The following is a 19,834-nucleotide window of genomic DNA, read 5'->3' as shown; positions in this document are numbered from 1 at the left end:
CAAAGTGTTTCATTAAAAAACAGGTAAATTTTATTTTGAATCTTTCATGTGAACATGAGTAACATTTATTTAAAGACAAACATCAAACTTTCTAATCTTGGTTATGTTTCATAACAGAGCAAAAATAGCACACACCTAATTTTCTTCCCAAGTCACCTGTAAGTAAACGTAACATATAAACATAACAATCAACATATCTTCTTTTCCCTCCCACGAACTGCTTAAATAAAAACTGTATTCCTTTTTCTTTTAGTAATTGATATTGCAATTATTTTCCTAACCTTGAATAGTGTAATAAGCCTCCTCTGTTAAGGCTCACCTGATCTGCAAAGGATAAGCTTTAGAAAAAAATGGGAAATGTAGGGTCTCAGAAGGCATAGCTAAGCAGAACAATAGAAGAGCAAATAACAGGACCTGCTATGAACAGGTATGCGAATCTTACAATTGATGTAGAGGTGGGGTGTGATAATGTATTTTCTCAACAGTGTAAGGATCAGCTTGTCAGAATATATAGAAACATGTTGTAGTGCCCCCTGGAGCAAATCATGTTACTATGGAAAAAATAAGCCAGTGTGCCCCTCATTTGGTTACTTTTCAGACTGTACCATGCTTCTCAATACATTTTAAAAGGATCATTTAACAATGACAATCAAATAACTGATATGTGATCTGATCTGCACTACTGTTTACAGATAATGCAAAGTAACATTAGGAAAGACATGCTACATTCTAGCAGGAGGACTTTATGATACACTCTTTACTTCAGTAGCAGACAATTACTTTTTCCATTATATTTCAAGGTAGAACAGTGTTCTGAGGGAAAAATCATAGTCAGACAAATGACTCAAATTACACTTATTCTTCACTTTTCTTTACTTCCTGAGTAATTCCACTGAAAATGACGACACCATACCTAGGTTAAAAGTGCTCCTCTGCATGATTGTAAGAATCCAGCCTCAGTTTCTCCCATCTGCACTTTCAGTGCTTCAGATTATAAAGCGTACATAGCAATGAAGTAAACTTCAGCAGAAACAAGAGTCAGAAAATAGTAACAATCAAGGGCTTTTGAAGTAGATGACATTAAATCACCCTCAGAAAGAGGTGAAAGTCACTGTTTGGCTGATACACAACAAAATATTTTCTCTAATCAAATGCACCTGTTTTGAGTCTTACCAAATTAGGCTGTCAGATTGAATCCTTTGGGAGAGTTATACATATTGGCAATGAACTAATGTTCCAATCACTGTGGAAAGGTCAGGTCTTTTTTTTTTTATTTAACTAACAATATGTTTCAGATTCTGCAGATAATCATCTACATTCTAATGTAGATCTGAGTGAGAGCTTTACTTACACTAGCCATTAGATCATACAGCTACCCAACAAAGATTACACTCTTACATACACTCAATGAATAAGGAAAAGAAGTTTTGACTAACTTATCTGTTGTATGGGAACTGCTGAATCACAGCCTGAACCTCTAATTGACCACCTGAGGCAAGCAGTGAATCAGCCATGGGAGCACAGATGAAGGTAATTCACCTGTGCTACTGGAAGGGGTGTAACCTGGTTCCACCTCTCCTAGATCCCATTTAAGTGCTGACTGAGGAAGGATCTCTTCCTTGGAGATCACTCCTTGTGGAGAATATTTCATATTTCAAGCCTACAACATTAGTAAGCATTTTCCATTTGTTATCTCCCTGTTGCAATAATCTTACTTAGCCTAACTTTCCTGGATATTTCTTAATTATAACATCTGTATATTCATTGATTATATATCTATTCATAAGTTCAGTCTAACTGACGCAAATTGATCTACAGAGAACTTGAACACAATATACAGCCATTACAAAATAAACACTCTTATGCAAAGAAAATAGAAAGAACTACATTTTCACTCAAAGAAAAGAAAGTTTCCCCCCTAGTCACTGTATCAGATAATTCATAATTACAGATAAGTATTCTTATAAAATTAATATACTTGTAGCTATCACAGGCTACGATAATTCAATAATGAACTGATGGCACAAATATTTATCTTCTGGTTTACACTGATGTCTTTAAAGACCAGTAATAGGAAGATGAAGGCTTCACAATTGTTGTTTAAAAAAAGGTGAAAATTATGATATAATAAGTATATAAAGTTGATGAATTAACAATAATTAATTCCTAGTGAATGACACTAGATGTTGCATCTGGAAGTACTTTCATGTAAGAAGATATTTTTGCTTCACATAATGTTTACTGAATCCTGAATCTATCAAGTCTCATTTAACTGGATGGTGATACTAGAGAAAGGAAGAAGTATTAAATACAAACACAGTTTTTCTGGTTGCTTCCATGAACATCCTCATTCCACTAGAAGAAAACAAGTGAATTTACTGTTTCTGAGAGGTTTTTTTTTTTTTTATATAGTTCCAGTAGCACATAACTATAACTTTTATGAAATAAATTACTGAAAATTCAGTGGAAGTTTCCCAAGCAAAGAGTTTCATAATGAATGAGTAATTTGTAACTACATGAACTACAGGTTTCTGGAATTTACAAACCTTCACACTGCACAAAGTTTATTTTTGACAGTGTTATTTATATACTGCTAACTTCTATACATGTCATCTGGAACTGACTAGCATAAATGGAACTAGCTTTCAAACTGAAACAGGATTTAAAATATCTATTTTTTAAAAAAACAAACCAGATAGTTTCAAGACACATGTCTATATATCTTGTGTTTTCAGCTCTCATTTAGTGACTTCCTAATTAAATCACTTGCAGTAAACAATACCTCAAAGCAAAGCCTGATCCACTCAGTCTCGCTCAAAAGCATTTAATCATTCTTCATCAGAGGTATAGATGCTGGCATGTGTCCTCTAATTAAGTCAGTCTCAAACAGTGTGGAAGGGACTCTTAACTAAACCCTTCACTGGAAAACAAAAAAAAATTACTTCACCATATCTCCCCATACATGTGAGGAATACCAACTCCATGACTAAGTTACTTATATGTGCATTTCTAAAACCAGATAATTTTTCTGTGTATGCATAGATAATTTGTTTCACTGATAAAGAAACATCCTCTTCTATTCTACGTTTGTATTCTCCTGCTTCCCCTTTTATTCCTATATCAAACACAAATCTAGATATTTCTGAAGGATTTAAATAACTTCCAAATCCCAGTGCTTAGATTTCTTCTGACACTGACATTTACTTGATTTTCTAGGAGTCTTCTTCCTCCAGAAACACTTATCTTCTCAAATGAATGAGCTTCCTTGAACTAATAAGCTGCATAAACTTTCATTTCTCTTTCTTTTTTCCTCCTCTTTAGCTCTTTTATTTTTACTTAGTTTTCAGTGCTGGCTTACCTCTTATTTTTTTTTTTTTAAGACCATATCCAGTTATCAAAGCAGAAAAAGCCAAAGAACATATAGTGTATCAGTCTTCTTACTATCCTTCCCCCCTTTTCTTGTGTTACTATATTTTACGTGGACATCTTTTAGGTATCACGGGTACTTGGATTGATAAAAATTGTTACATGCTTTACTTAGGGCATAATGTATTTTGTAGAGGAAAAAGTGTATTTTATAAATATGTAAGACATCACACAATCTTTCTTACTACAATATTAAAAACATTAATAAAAATATGCAAACGGGAGCTAAGAGTATATATAATAATTGAAGATGCAAAATTATAATGCTATAATGCAATGGAATGCATAGCAATGAAAGCAGAACAGCAAATTCCAGTGTTGGAGAAAGTGAGGATATACTGAACGCAGCAGCTGTAGACAGAAACAAAAGAAAAAAAGCTGCTTACCCTTGGAAGACCTCAGTTAGACAGGAATCTTCAACAAAACATCCTCACTTCCTCTGCCAGCCCTTAAATGATATTTGGGAAGGGGTAGATCCTGATTCTATCCCTTCCGGTCACTCAGGCACACTGCATGCAGCTGAGCACACCTAGGTTGGCCCAGCCTTCCCACCAGGTGCTCAATCACTGCTTCAGGTCATGACTTAGCATTTCTGCAACAAAAATATTTACAAAGAATCTTTTATAGGAAAGAAAAAAGTGAAATATTTCTAGATGAGTATACAAATGAATTTCAGAGGTACTTGATGTCCAAACTTATGGCTGGTTGAAAAGTTTCTGGAGACACAACTTTTATTAAGACAGAAGAAGCACCATTTCTAGATGCACTATTTCTATTTCAAACAATTTTGATTCTTATTCCATCCAAATTTTGCAGATCACAACTCTTTCGTAAAACCTTCTGGAGAAGCAGTACACTGGGTACAAAACTGACTTGATGGCTGTACCCAAAGGGTCACTTTGAATGGATTTAAGCCTAGTTGGCAGCTGGTGACTAGTGGAAGCTTTCAACTTTTCTTTATCACTGCCTGCTTCCTATATTTAAAATACTGCAGCTTTTCAGTACATATAGGGAGCCTAAAACAGGAGGGGAATCAACTCTTTACAAGGGTAGATAACAGCAGGACAAGGGGAAATGGTTTTAAGTTGAGGAATGTCAGGGGGAAGTTTTTTACTGTGACAGTAGTGAGGTGCTGGAACAGGCTGCTCAGAGAGGTTGTGGATGCCCCATCCCTGGAGGTGAAATATGCATTGCAGAATTCAGACTCTTAGATCGTGCAAGATCAAGAGAGACAAAGTGAACCCATTTGTATTTATCAGACTACAGTAGGAAATGAAGTGTTAATTGTTCATATATATTGCAGTATCTCATGCTGAAGTTAGATGGCCAAGAAATACTTGCTACTCATTATGACAGCTTACATATCTAACAGCAAACAACAGCATCTGGAATTTCAGTTTACTTACAAAAACCCTCCAAAATAACCAAAGCTACTCTAAATTAAATAGTTAAAAATGTGATTGGTCTCTGCTGCTTTTTAAGTTTTACTTACAATCTTGTCAAAAAAAAAGAACTGCAGCTGTAATATTAATGATGTGAGGGACACACATCTGAGGCAGAAAATTATACATAATCACATATTCTGTTTGAAATATGGCCATGAATAAAATCTAGTCCTCTGTTTAAAGATAAATGTAATTTGTCACTGAGGCGGGTAGGTATCTTTTCAAAATCCCAATGGCTATATATCTACATTTTAATATATGCATATTTGATATATGCCCCAAAGTCATTTCGTCTTTTTTTTTTAATAATTTTTTTCAATGCATAGGAATTTATTTGCTTACAAACAAAACAAAATCAAGCCAAGAAACCATGATAATTTTCTTCTTTATGTTAAAGAATTTTATAGTGTACATTTTAACTAGCACCACTGATACTGTCCAGACAATAAACTTAACAGCTCACCAAATCTGAGCAACACTTGAAATTAATGGTTACTGAAATGTTCACTATATGAAGCAGTAAATATCCATAGTGGAGTAGCAACATGAGCTCTTCTGCCTGTTTGAACCTACACCAACAAACAGGATACGAATTGTGCTCACAGTTACATTCTTTCTTATGCTAAACTACAAATTTATTAACTGAGTTTATATGAACAGTAGCTACTTAAAACTCCAAATAATCTGCTTGCAAAGAACCTGATTATGGTTACAATATACTCCTGAAACAGCAATTTAATGTTGAAAGACTTACAGATTACAACAATTTTGAAATTCTCTTTGAAAATATCCATGACAACAAGAAAGGCAAAGTTTCACACACACACTAAAACAGCTTAATGCCACATTTTACACTGCCTCTTCACTAATGTAACTATTAGGTGAACCAACATACAGGTTACTCAGAAAGTAATACCTTCTATTTACTTCCTTGGAAACTATGAACAGATACAAAGAATACAATAATAGTGTTTGATAGAGCAAATTCTCAGCTACAAAATGCTGTTATTCAACATAGACATCACCATTAGTTATGCATTTTCACCTGTGATAAACAGGAGCCTGCATGCTGCGATCATGAAAATCTGCAACTTTGGAGGTAACTCACTGTAGCTGTCATCACTGCTGAAACACACCACTCATTGCCTCACTGATTGGTCTCCATAAACATTTAGCAAGCATCACTGTATGTCAGTGGGTGCCATTTTTTCCACATGGAGGAATTCAGCATCTCCACTTCATGCTCACTTCCATGTCATGACAGACACCATTTTGTCAGACTGTCTGTTTGCTGCCATCTGTCACACAGCAACAAAACAGAACGGAATATTGATGGGAAGGTTCAACCTCTATTACTGTACCATCAACATTCACATCTGATGTTGTGAGCCAACATAATCAAATGAGAGGCACTACTTTTGGAGCAGCCCTCATATGTTGCTATTTTTTTTCTTTTTTTCCTCGCATATAATCTTTTAGTGCTTGACAGAGACAAAGGGAAATTCTGAGAGGAAGAGAAAAAGAAATCATTTAATAGACTACAACTTTCATCTCCTTCACAATGAAACAGAACGTGTTTTGAAAAATTTGGAATGGAAGATCAGTGAGAACAGTATTCTGTTTAATACAAATTTAATATTTGTCCATCCTATATACACTTCATAGCTTTCTTAAATATCAGCAGACCATGGCACTATCTTCTATGAATTCACAGCAGATACTTTGCATGAAACCACGAGTAGCTGATAGGTACTGTGTCAAAGGAGACAAGAAAGAATGGAGGAGAGCCACAAAAGATTCATCTAGTATTACATCAAAATTTATCCAGCTATGAACTCCTCTCAGTAGACCTTAAATACACAGAAGCTCCAGAAGTTCCTTAGAATAGAGAACTGGCAGATCTTGATGGAATCCCAATAATGACGTACAGCTGTTCACAGAGATATTTTCTCTAGGTAAAAATCTGCTTTAATGAGACTCCCTGCTGTCTAGACCAAATTTTTTTAGAGTTACAATGGGTATCTCTGCGCTATACAATGCAGCTGTAATGCAGAGGTATCATGGTTTGATGGTTTTTCATTAGTATTCTATTCTACATCATAACATCATGCAGTGCACTGAGAGTTCAAGAGTTAATACTGCAGTTCTGTGGATTGTCAGTACTTCCAGTCTGTTGGTCTCAGAAGAGAAGAAAAATACTTCATTTTTCTGTTTCCGTTTTCCATTTGGAAGGAAAAATAAAATTGACCAGAAGTCACAAGACTTCTCTCTTTGCTCCCTGGTAGCTTCACCTACAGCATTAGAGTAAGGACTTGGGTTTCCGAAATTCTTTCTTTCTCATTTTATTTGATTTGTTAGCTTCAGTTCCTATCATACTGTATTATATTGTGTTTTCTCACATTCTGCTACTGTATTTAGTAAACCAAGATTTTCCTTAGCTCATTGCTGCTGTTATCCTTCCTCCAGCCCACCCCCTTACTTTATCCCTTTCCCCTACTACTTTCTGTGGGTCCTTTCACCCCCTTGTCCCAGAACTAGGTCAAATCAGGCTGAAGCATGACAAGAGGCAGTGCTATCAAAGACCTGAAACCTGAGATCACACTTTTTCCTATAGAATCATTCCCCACAGAAGCTTACAATCAAACAAAATACAAGCCTGCAAACTAACATACTGACTTTTCATAGGACTGAGATGGAAAGAGAAGAGACAAATTTGATATAATATGCAGGGCAAAAAGTCCCAGAGAAATCCACAATGTCCTAAAGCCCTCTCAAAAAGTTTTATTTTTAGAGCTCATTAAGCAATGGATGTACATCTGGACTCAGGATTTTTTTTCCTATATTTGTAATACAGTTGGTAAAAATAATCAAGTATACACAAAAAGCATTTATAAAATATGCCTAGTAAGTTTCTGGATATGTAGACAATATAATAGTGCAGGCAAATCAAGACTTCTGTGTTACTGCCTTGCCTGCATACAAACACGTGCTATTTGCATGTCTGCAGGTATACATTTGTGGTATATTTTGGGGTGAATTCTCAATGAAATTATGTTTTCTTTACTCATGCATGCAGTTTGTTTATTGCTCATCCTATCTGCTACCAAATTTATTGCATAAAATGAACATAGAATCATAGAATCACAAGATTGGAAAAGACCTATAAGATCATCTAGTCCAACCGTCTTCTCATTACCACTGCTACGACAAGCTACTAAACCATATCTCACAGCTCCTCATCCAGACGCCTCTTGAACACTTCCAGGGACAGCGACTCCACGACCTCCCTGGGCAGCTATTCCAGGGCCTGACCACTCTTTGAGAGAAAAAGTTTTTCCTCATGTCTAACCTAAACCTCCTCTGATACAACTTGCAGCCATTTCCCCAGGTTCTGTTCATTGCCTGGGTGAAGAGACCAAATCCCTCTTCACCCCAACCTCCCTTCAGGAAGTTGTAGAGTGCAATGAGGTCTCCCCTGAGCTTTCTCTTCTCCAGACTAAACAATTCCAGCTCCCTCAGCCTCTCCTCATAAGACTTGTGTTCCAAACCCCTCACCAGTTTCATTGCTCTTCTGTGGACATGCTCCAGGGCCTCAACATCTTTCCTGTATTGAGGGGCCCAAAACTGAACACGTTACTCAAGGTGCAGCCTCACCAGTGCTGAGTAGAGGGGGGATGATCACCTCCCTGCTCCTGCTGGCCACACTATTTCTAATGCAGGCCAGGATGCTGTTGGCCCTCTTGGCCACCCGGGCACACTGTCGGCTCATGTTCAGCCGAGCACCAACCAGCACCCCCAGATCTCCTTCTTCTTCACAATCATCTATCCACTCATCCCCAAGCCTATAATGCTGCATGGGGTTACTGTGGCCAAAGTGTAGGACCCGACACTTGGCCTTGTTGAACCTCATCACATTCATCTCAGCCCAGCGATCCAGCTTATCTAGATCCCTCTGTAGGGTCTCCCTACCCTCAGGCAGATCCACATCACCTCCCAACTTGGTGCCACCTGCAAACTTACTAAGGGTACACTCAATCCCCTCATCTAGGTCATCAATAAATATATTAAACAAGATGGGCCCCAGTACCAGCCCCTGGGGGACACCCCTCATAACGAGTCGCCAACTGAACTTAACTCCATTAACCACTACCCACTGGGCATGGCCCTCTAGCCAGTTTCTTATCCAAAGAAGTTATATCTGTCCAGACCACGGGCAGCCAGTTTCCCCAGAAGAAGCCTGTGAGTGACCGTGTCAAAGGCTTTGCTGAAGTCTAGGTAGACTACATCAACAGCCCTTCCCTCATCCACCACACTGGTCACCCAGTCATAGAAGGAGACGAGGTTGGTCAAGCACAACCTGCCCTTCATGACATTTGTGCACTGAAGTAATGCTGATCTGTGCAAGGCAAGAAGAGCCTAGACAGGCTTTGCAGATAATATTGATATTGTTCTCTGAAATGAAAACTAAGTATTTTGATTTTTTTTAATCACTCCCCGTGAATCATTTCAATGTATTCTACACTGACTTTTTATCCCACCTGGGCTAACTGTCTTGGTTCCATTTAGAATGAAGTTACTTCCCAAGGATGTCAGTAAGTAGGAGACCTAAGCAGAAGGCCCTTTCTAGGCCTCGCTCCAATCCTCTCACAACCCAGATTGAAAACATAAATAAGAACGTTTTCTTGGAAGTATTAACTTATTAAATAACAAAAAGGGGTAACTGTTCACAACAGTGACACAATTACCAGCCCTCCACTATTCCCTCTCCCCACAGATCTCTCAGCTAAAGGTGATTATTTGATACCTCTGATTCCTGCCTAGTAGTCTTTCTGCTTCTGCAAATGACACTTCTGAGAAAGAAGAATCTAGAATTGACATTTGACCTTGCATCTGTTTAAGAGCAAAAGAGACAAACAGTATCTGTTCATCAGGCCATTTCTCAAGGATTTATATAGATCTCTTACTGGAAGAAGCACAGTTATAATCCTCAATTGAAACCTCGGAATACACTTTGGGATAATTTAATATAACATTACAAAAACATCATCATCTGAAGTAATATGTATGATGACTTTTGTTACAACAGGAACCATCAAGATTAAACCTATTTCCACCTGCCTATACAACCTACCTCAATGCCAAAAACAGGTGAAATACTATATAAAGGACAGCTGAAAAACCATCGATTTCTGAAGTAAGCTACTTCTTCACTTTTTTACTGCTGATGGAAATTGAGTTCTATGTTTTTTGTTTTTGTTTTTTTTTTACATATTTCTTAAAAAAATTTCAATCATAAATTATAAAGTTCTGGATATTCTACAAGAAATTGAAATTCACTGAAATTGACTGAAATATTTTATTGAATTCTGTGGTAAAGTTAAAGAATCTCCTTCCAGCCATTAAAAATAAACAAAAAATAGCTGCAATCCAGAAGAAACATCTTGTTCATTATTTACCATAAATTCAGATTTTTTTTGCCACAATTCTTAGAAAGATTAATATAAAAATAACTTTGAAATATAATACTTGAATAAACTTTATTGCCATATGAAAGAAAATAACATAATTGTTTAAAAGTCTACATGCACCATGACAATATTTTGATACCCAAACTGTAAAAATTAACAGAATTGCTGCTGCTAATGACAGGAAAGCAAAATTATCACAACTAGGTTTTTATTAGAATAGCATACAATTTTAAAAGTTATTTTTTTCTTCACTTTGTTTCTTCAATTTCAGGAAGGAAAATTTTCATGCTGTTAACTCTTCAAATCTATCTTGAAGAGATTCAAAATGATTTGACAAACCTATGCCAAAACCTCTGTTGCTCTATAAGATTAAAAAAGACTTTTTGCTTCTATTGCCCGTTTGCTTCCCATGGGCATTTGCTTTTGATCTTTAAGGGCTCTCAAATAAATAAATAGGATGAATGGATAATCTTATTTCAATAACTGTAAGAGGAAACAGAACATTCCTGCTGTCACTTATGCACTTACGACTTCAAGGTTAGCTTATAACCTAAAGATAATGGCCACACTACTCACAGGAAAGCTTTCTCTGAAAAAATAATCAATGTTCGAGTCACCTTTTAGAACGATGCCATTTAACCTCATTTTGATGCCCAGCTAAGTGAAGAAAATGAAGAGTCTCTATCTTACATTCTGTTAAGCAGTTAACATTCCTTGGATGCGATAATCCTTGCATTGAGTACAGAGATCAAATTTTAAAATTCAGAAGATGTTAGTGAATCTGCATTACATAAAAGTATGTTTCAACAAAGGACTAATTGAAGTTTTATTTTTTATGAGTGTCCAGCAGTAGGTAATCTTCAAGAGCTTTTTTCAGCATAGTAGTGTACAATAAATGAAACATTGATGGGGCAACTGTTCAAAGTAAAATGGTGATAACTGAACCGCTTAACTGCTCTTTCAACTAGTTTCATAATTCAGTTTGTTTTTTTTTTACTGAAAATTAAATATAAAAAGAGGAGAATAAAGTCAATAGCAGGAAAGGAATGGCACAGAAGTTGCACAACTTTCCTCAATTCATAAAATAAAATTGAAGGTTCCAGTATAATCTGAAGCTTTTAAAATAACCTTTTGTAATGAGATATAAGATGAGCAGTATGTCAAAGTCTGATTCAGATCATAAGTATCTTTCCTCTCATGAAGAAAAGATTCTACACAGAATAAAATAAATGAATATACAATCAAGACTTTACAAAGAGAGTAAGCCAGTATAAGACTGATAGTTGTGTATATATTTTTGCTGTACTTTCTAAAAGCCACACCTAAGTCTCAAATAGAGAAAAAGAAATCTCACTAAGATTGATATCCAAGCCTTGTATAAAACACCAAATAGTAAATTTTGCTTTGAGAAGGGCAGTTAATCACCCATCTATTAGTCTTTTATAATAAAACAACCAACCAACCCAAGATTACTTCAGATATCAAGTCAGATATTAATCTTATTTCTATGACTTATAAACTCTTTTCAGGAAATTGTACACCCATACAATAGGTTTGCTTTAACTGAAGCTGGGTTTCTTTCCACATATCAAGATCTTATTTTCTAAAGCAATGTTTCAGTTTGTTACTAATACATGAGCAATAGACATTATAAGTGTTTCTAGACACTAAATATCTATCTTTATTACAGACAGATTTAATGAGCTACAGGATAGAAACAGTATTCTATGGTTCTAGATTGTGTAACACTTTCCTTTATTCCATTATTCAAAAAACATTTTCTGTGTGATGTTTCAGCAGAGCTTAATTTGGCTTTGCATTTTAAATTGCATATAAACCAATAGTGTATAAAAAGAAAAGTAATGGACCAGTATTCATGGCTAGCAAAATTAGCAGTGATCTGTAATAACCTTTACAGCATGGTTAAAATAAGAATAGATATTCTGTTTAATTTGTTTATTACTGGAGAGAGCTTCAAACAAAGGCATAACTTCAGATTTCAGTGTTTGCACAAAATTCTAGTTCTGAAATGAGTAATTAACTGAAAACATCCTTGGGAAGTGTTATTTTCAACTGTATAATTTATCATTTTCTACAAAGATAAACCAATTTGGAGGTCACTTTGAAAGACTGTTAAGACCTGAATGATTTCATCTGGTCAGAAGAGAAAAATCCCTCAGTTCTGTATGATGTGCAAGTCAACATCCAAGTTTAAATCTAATTTTCCATGGTGTTTTGCATGAAAGCTTCATAAAGTCTCACAGAATAGTCAAAATAATGAAATTAGAAATTACTAATTTGAACTTAAAGATGATTCAACAAAAAAATCATAACAGCTTGCTTTTTGCTCAAAAGCAGATGGACAGCCTCTGGAATTAATTGGATGGAAATGTACTCCTTTCTGCAGACAAATCCACTAATCAAGAGCTGATTTTCACATTAAAGTCAAATGCCATTTGAAGATCTGTTGGTTTCATTCCAGAGAGGCTATCTTACAGTCAGTCAATATTTAGACTGACATAGGACTCAAAATATGGACAAACGATCAGGTTATTTCAGAAAGTATTTCAGTCACTACGCAGACTGAAAGAGGAATCCAGGATTACTGTCTGTATATATCATAAAAGAACTCTTCACTGGAGAGTGTGTATCTCCCAGTCAGTCTGTTCAGCTTTTGTGTTCAATTACACCACAGTCTGTTTACCTGGAACATGATTGTTACCTCAAATTTGTGCCATGAAGTCAGATGTTGTCTGAAAAGGGTGCCTGGTAAATAGCTTTGATCTGCATTGAGATCAGTGATGACTTACATTGAGAGCACTGTGGGCCAAAACTATATTCATGTTAATAAAAGTGTTTACACACTGATCCAACAGGAATTGACTCATGCTTTTTACTTCCAGCAGTTTGAGATTTAATTAATAACTGCACAGCTCCACATCTGAACTACCTCAATTTTTCAGATTACGTCCCTGTGCCCCTTTACAGTCCAGTGAAGTTCACATTAGAACACCTGCAAAATTTAAAGCCATTATGAAAGCATAGGCATCCTGACTTTAAAAATGCATTTTTAGATAAAAGAAACAGGCAAATTGAATGGCAAATTGCTGTCCTTACTGTTCTTCTATTCTTCCTATGCAATTTAACTTCTTTCTTTTTTTACATTTTCTAAATCATGCTGCTTCTTTTGTACTTCCTCTCTCAAATTAAATTTTATAAAAACCAACACATGAAGAATACCCACTAAAAACAATACCATCTCATCGTACTAATAACAAAACTTTTCTTCATACGGAGTCTTTGTGCAATTTCAGAGATCTCTGACATAAGATACCCTATATTGTTTTGCATGGCTGACACCAGTCACAGAGGTGATATTCTCATCAGGCTTTTTTTTTTTTTAACTGCAGTACCCATTGATTAACCTTTGACGAGCTTTCCACTTCAGTAACTAGATCATAGTTTAGAGTTCATGCCATTAATTTTGTATTCTATAGCAGTTTTACAGTTACAGGATGTTGTCCACTTGTCCACTACAACTGCTTTCATCAACACTAATTTCATTCAGTATCATTATGCGCATTTGCTTTATTTTCTCCATCAGCTTTATTATGTTTTCCTCCAGTTCCAATGACCTGTATCACTATCACCTGCAGACTTTACACTGTGTTTATTCCACGTCCCCGATTAATGAACCAAACATAAATCAACCCTGTTAAACTGCTGCCAGGATACAAGATACTTTTAGTCACATCCTTATGGTTTTTTTTGGACATAATTGTATGCAGAAAAACACACCATCTTCTTCCTAGTTGGCAATTTTTTCAGGGTTTTCTTTTAATCTATTGTGTTTTGAATGTCACTACAATATTTCATGGAAAATGAATCATATAGTATTAACGTATTATTATTAAACAAGAACAACTGCTTCACAGATCTGCAGATGTTAACCAATAGGAACCTGTTAAAAGATAAGTCATCCATATTGAAGCTGGCAGCTGAATATTTTTATAAGTACCTCCCTAAGGAGTCGAATGCATCTTACTAAGACTCAACCAAAGGGTAGCTCAGAAGTAAAAAAAAATATGCACATTACTTCATCCCTCATGATTCTGCCAGTCCTACATAAATTCGGAGTATTTTTTTTACAGTTTAATGGAAGATTTCTATTTACAGAGTGGTACCTTAAATTTATCAATCTCTAAGACACTGAGCAATCAGATTAAGCTTTGTAAGTTTATCCATGTATCTTCATCACTACAGTAAATCAAGCCAGCAAATACAAACTAAAAAATGATGCAAAATATGTTTAATATTTTAATTCCATCTTAAAAAATGCTTAATCATTGTAAAATTCAAACAAAATAGACCTAATCAGACAAGTGCATTGTAGACATGCTGAATTTGTGTGTTAAATCAAAATTCTCAAAATTGATGAGTCACAGATATTTACTTACCATATACTGCTACTAACTCTGACCTTGCCTTGTACACAACGATCCTGATCACTGATATAATTCCCTCCAAAAGTCTTACATGGTTTAAGTAAAAATAAATCTTTGCCTTAGAGCATTTCTGTTTAATGTTCTTTTTATGCAAATTATATTCAGTGTATTTAGGGACAACAAACACAAACCACTGTCTGGAAGGATATTCATCTTACTTTCTCTAATAGATGATTATATTCCTTGTTGCTTCTTTATTCTTTTGAAGCATTATAGGTTTACAAAACATAAGCTAGTATATATTGATCACATACTAAGCCATCAAGTCTAAGTAAAATGTTTTGTTCAAGATACATGTAATGCTAAAAGGTTAATACTCAAAATAAAGTAAAGGAACTCATGAGTATTACACAGATTGTGATATCTACAGCTGGTTACAGAAGTAAATAGTAAAAGAGTTGTTATGGTTCCCTCATCATAACAGAGTACATGGATATGCATCTGTTCATTGATGACAGATTATAGTAAGTCATATTTTGTCAAATAAATGAACCAAGAGAAATATACAAAAACAAGGCATTAGTTTTTAAGCCATGTTTCACATCTTAGCTTTAAGTGTATAAATATCAGCAGTCTCAGACTAGAGTTTGTCAAGCTTACAAGTTAATTTTTACTTTGCATATAGTTGTATTCATTTAAAATTAAAATTATGGTCTAATATGTTCTCAGCTTTCTGTAATCCTCACTCTTTTCACTTGTCAACAACAACAATCATTCAACTATGTGATACCTGCTGTCAGGTACACCTATTTCTTTCCAAAGGAAGAACAAGACGACTCACAGAAGGATCAAAAGCCTTATGTCATCCGCTGCACGTGATATATAAAAAGGCTAAAGGTGGGAAGTAATATTGTAGAGCATTTTCAGTGCAGTATAACTGAAATGTCTGACTAGAAAAGGCAACAGACAGAGCTAATTACTGGATATGACTGATAAATTCTGGTCTGGTTAGAAAATGCTATTGGTATGCACAGATACGTCTTCTTTCATTTTGTCTTTGTTCTTTTTAATAACATTAGTTTTGGCACTTGTCAAACTTCTGATTAAATAATTTTCTAGCTTTCAGCAGAAAAAAGTGTGGCCAGTAAGTCAAAGAAGGTTACCCTATACTCTGCTCTGGTGTAGCCACATTTGGAATACCATCTCCATCTCTGGGCTCCCCAATTCTAAAAAGACAGGGATCTCCTAGAAGTCCAGCAGAAGGCCACAAAGATAAAGGTTCTGGAGTATCTTCCATATGAAGAAAGACTAAGTAACTCAGGTCTGTTCGGCCTCAGGAAAAGAAGAGAGAGAGGATCTGATCAATGCTGTCTTATGCTTGGAAACATGAAGAGTTTTATCTTCACTTTCTGAGAGTTTTAATTTGTCTAAGGTGTGTTCTCAGTAATAAAAGAAGCTAATCCTTTAATATTACAAGTTTGGCCTTATTCATTGTTTGCAGCAAAAAATACTAGAAAATAAGCAATTTGAATTTTGTAAAAAATAAATATTTAAATTTATGATAAATTGCTTTCCATTTCCTCATAATTGTAATGTAGGACAAATAACATTAATTTTATAAGCTATCCCTTTTATAAGAATTCTTTCAGAATGTATAGAGATCTGTAAGTCAGGACTTCATAAAGACAAACAAACAAAGAACACATCAACTTTTCTAAAACATATTGTGCTAATCTAGATGTCCAGTTATTAATGTATTTATTTAACTGGTTCAATTCAGATGTCAGACTTATAGGTCTGTACTTTCCTATATCTTTCTATAACTTTTATTTTTAAAGTCAGTGTTTATATATCATACTGCACTTTGATATCAAGGAAACTGATAAACTCTTTTAAAATTACTAATTTATATACTCTTCTTCTGAGCTCATAGGGAACTCTTAGGTAGCTCTTAGAAAGTAAATAGTATTCCAGTCACGCTAACTTTTTGACTGTTCATGCTACCAACTTGTTCACAGCCTCTTCAATTTCAGATATATCCTCTCCTAAGCCATCCTCAAACACATGGTCTAGCATTTGAATTGCTACAGTTCTTTCATAGAGTAACCCTCAAGAATAATTTTATTTTCTCTGTAAATGCCTCGCCTGCTCTTAGTGCTCTTTTAATATCCTGATGAGCAATTTGTTCAACAGATGCTCTGTAAGGTTTCTTGATTGAAAGCTATTATGTTCAAATCCACATAGAAGTGAATTTTTCCATATATTTCCTATGCAAATTGTTTTTCAAACTCTTTTAGATTAACTGTCTTTCTATATTTTGTTTGCCAGAGTTCCTGATCTTTTCTATTTTCTTTCTGAATAAGCTGACTTCAGCTTTTCAGAGATGTTTTCTTCTTTGCAATAATCTTCCTTACCTTCTTGCTTAGCTAGACCGTCATTCTGATTTATTAGAGTTACTCTACTTAGAAGGTATCTTTCAGTAATCTGTAGACCCACTGTAAGACCTACAACAATTCCCTTAGCTATGAGTTTTCATTTCTTTCTTAAAAGCTCCTTTATATTTAAATGGATTATTTATAGTGGACTTTCTGACTTTTGAAAATCCTGTGAGGATGTGAAAAATAATTACAATTACTGTTACTGTTAATGAGTTATTCCTAAACAGCAAAGTTCTTAGCCAGATTCCTCACCCTGCTTGGCATCAGAACAGATACTGCAATTCCTCTTGTGGAATCCCTATGCAGCTGCCCCAGGAAGTTATCTCTTACTGTAAGTTAGTTTTTTTCCCCATAGCATCACATCCTGTTGTTATATTTGCCTAATATTTACAGCAGAAGAAAGAGGGAAGGGAAAAAATGTCTCCTACTATCTTTAATTTCTTTCCCTTGCTGCTACTTTATCTGTCTCAGCATATGATGATGAACGACTGTTTGAAGAATTCACTCCATACTGTTTCTGCATTATTTGCTGGGATGGTTATTTTATTAGAATTGCATGACATGCCAGACTTGCTAAGAAACCAGCCTAAACTTTTCACTGCAGAAGGTAGAACTCTTCATAGTTCAAAACACTGTGATGTTAAATGTTGTTGTGTTTGCTACTCTTTGACTCTTGCCTGAGATCTGTGTATCCTACTGCAAAGTAATACAGCCTTCAATCATAATGCAAGTGAGAACACTTTCAGATCAGAAGAGAGAAAAACGTAAGAAGCAAAATCAATGACTCAGAAAAAGTAATTCCAAAATACCCACAGTCTCTTGTACTTCTTTGTCTGAAGAAATAGCCTTGCAGAAAACAAAACAAAAAAAACCACGTCCCGAGAACAGGAGCTGAAATTTAAACAACCATGGACAGCTATGTGTTAATTTAATGATAAAACACTTTTCAGGGTAGTAGAGGGAAGTGACCACTTTATATGTATATTTCTATAATACTCATAGAACCAAAAGTTTGATATATACTCAGCAATGTAACTGTTGAGTGCACAACCAGACACACGTGTACAGACACATACAGTTGCATCAGTCTGTCTTGATGGTATATATCCATTAGCAGAATCCCATAAAGCAATGGGAGAAAAATGCCTGGATCTGCAAGGTGATTTCTTTTCTCAATAAGCTAATGTACTGTGCTGTAAGTAGAAATTAAGTAAAATTGCAGAAAACAGGAAAACTACTTCAGTTTGTTCTATGCAGAATAAATCTTGAGAAAAATAATGCACTTTGGCAGCACCCAACAACTTAGATATTCCTTCAGGAAAAGCAAATACAGATATATGCTTTTCACTTGCTTTTCTGTTTTGCTGAGATTGATGTTGAATTTGTTTTCATTTTTTGTCTTAGTGCTGATGATGATAAAATTACTGTAGTTAAGACAGCACTTCAGTTATGAAAATATTTGTAAGGGACTTCAATTTCGCTAGAAAGATTACTCAGGACCACAGTATGTCACACACAAAAAACCCTCAAACTGGCATAACAACACTCTTCCAGGATTAGGACCTCATTTTCATTTAATATAAGGTTGTAAAAATACAGTGATGTGATTTTAAAGTGTAAAGAAGACATCTATCTATCTATCATTACACATTGATAAGTCTCAGTTTTAGGCATTGCCAAATTCCAACTACATTGTCTGCTATCCTAAGAAAAAGTACAGATTGTTCCCAAGAAATGCAGTTATCAATATAGACCCATGTTTTCCTCTAAATTAGTGTATAATCAATGGATATACAGAGAGTGTGTGTGTGTGTATATATATATATATATATATATATATATATATATATATATATATCCAGGAGCTTAGCTAATATAATTTATATTGGAGTAATGAGAGAAAGATGAGAGAAAGTCACTCACCCTGTCCTGGGCTCACAAGATGAACTCCAACAGAGTGGATCTCCAGAAGAGATCCTTCCCCACTGGCAGTCAGCTCTTAAATGGGTCTAGGAGAGGTGGAGCCAGGCTCCACCCCTTCCTGCAGCACAGGTGAATTGCCTTCACCTGTGCTCCCGTGGCTGACTCAGTGCTCGCCTCAGGTGATCAATCAGAGGTTCAGGCCATGATTCAGCAGCCCCATACAATTAGGTAAGTCACAATAAATTCTAAGTAATAGAGGAGGGAAAAAACAGTGCATAATTTGCTTCGTTTCTAGAAAAATCTTAACCTAGCCACATTAACCAGTGGGGAAAAAAACCACTCTTGTACAAGATTGAATTGTCTTCATCTTTATGCTGATTAGCCCCATTCAATTAAATTGTGCAAGTACAGCATGGAAGGGAAAATCATACTCAATTTATGAATAGAAAAACTGACTTGCCTCAGTTAAAAAAATAAAGCAAAATAAAGCAAAATATGAGAAAGCATCATGATGAATACCACACACAATTGTTGTTTCTTTGATTGGTGACCACTCTCAAAGGAACATTTTATTCTTACAAGCATTACTTCTAGTCTTCACAACTTCTGCTCTCTCTCAGTCAGTTTAATGAGAAATCTGATAGCCATTTGCCAAGAATGAACAGTGAAGAACAATTGCTGACATTTAT

General features: G+C 35.3%; 1 long non-coding RNA gene across 2 annotated transcripts in view; it reads right to left on the bottom strand.

Annotated features, from left to right (window-relative positions):
• Positions 1-19,186, bottom strand: part of LOC104910148 — a 33,138-nt gene extending 13,952 nt beyond the window's left edge. Inside the window, exon 1 of one of the 2 annotated variants that reach the window (XR_002113054.1) lies at positions 19,146-19,186. This is a non-coding gene — a long non-coding RNA (uncharacterized LOC104910148). Of the gene's footprint in view, positions 1-3,812; positions 4,008-19,145 lie in introns of those variants that run through there. The other variant, XR_792836.2, reaches the window with a different exon arrangement.
• Between the last annotated feature and the right edge of the window lie 648 nt (positions 19,187-19,834).

This window comes from Meleagris gallopavo, chromosome 3 (genome assembly GCF_000146605.3).
Source record: "Meleagris gallopavo isolate NT-WF06-2002-E0010 breed Aviagen turkey brand Nicholas breeding stock chromosome 3, Turkey_5.1, whole genome shotgun sequence".
NCBI lineage: Eukaryota > Metazoa > Chordata > Aves > Galliformes > Phasianidae > Meleagris > Meleagris gallopavo.
The sequence above is the reverse complement of the archived record's forward strand: the minus strand, read 5'-3'. Positions and strand labels throughout refer to the sequence as shown.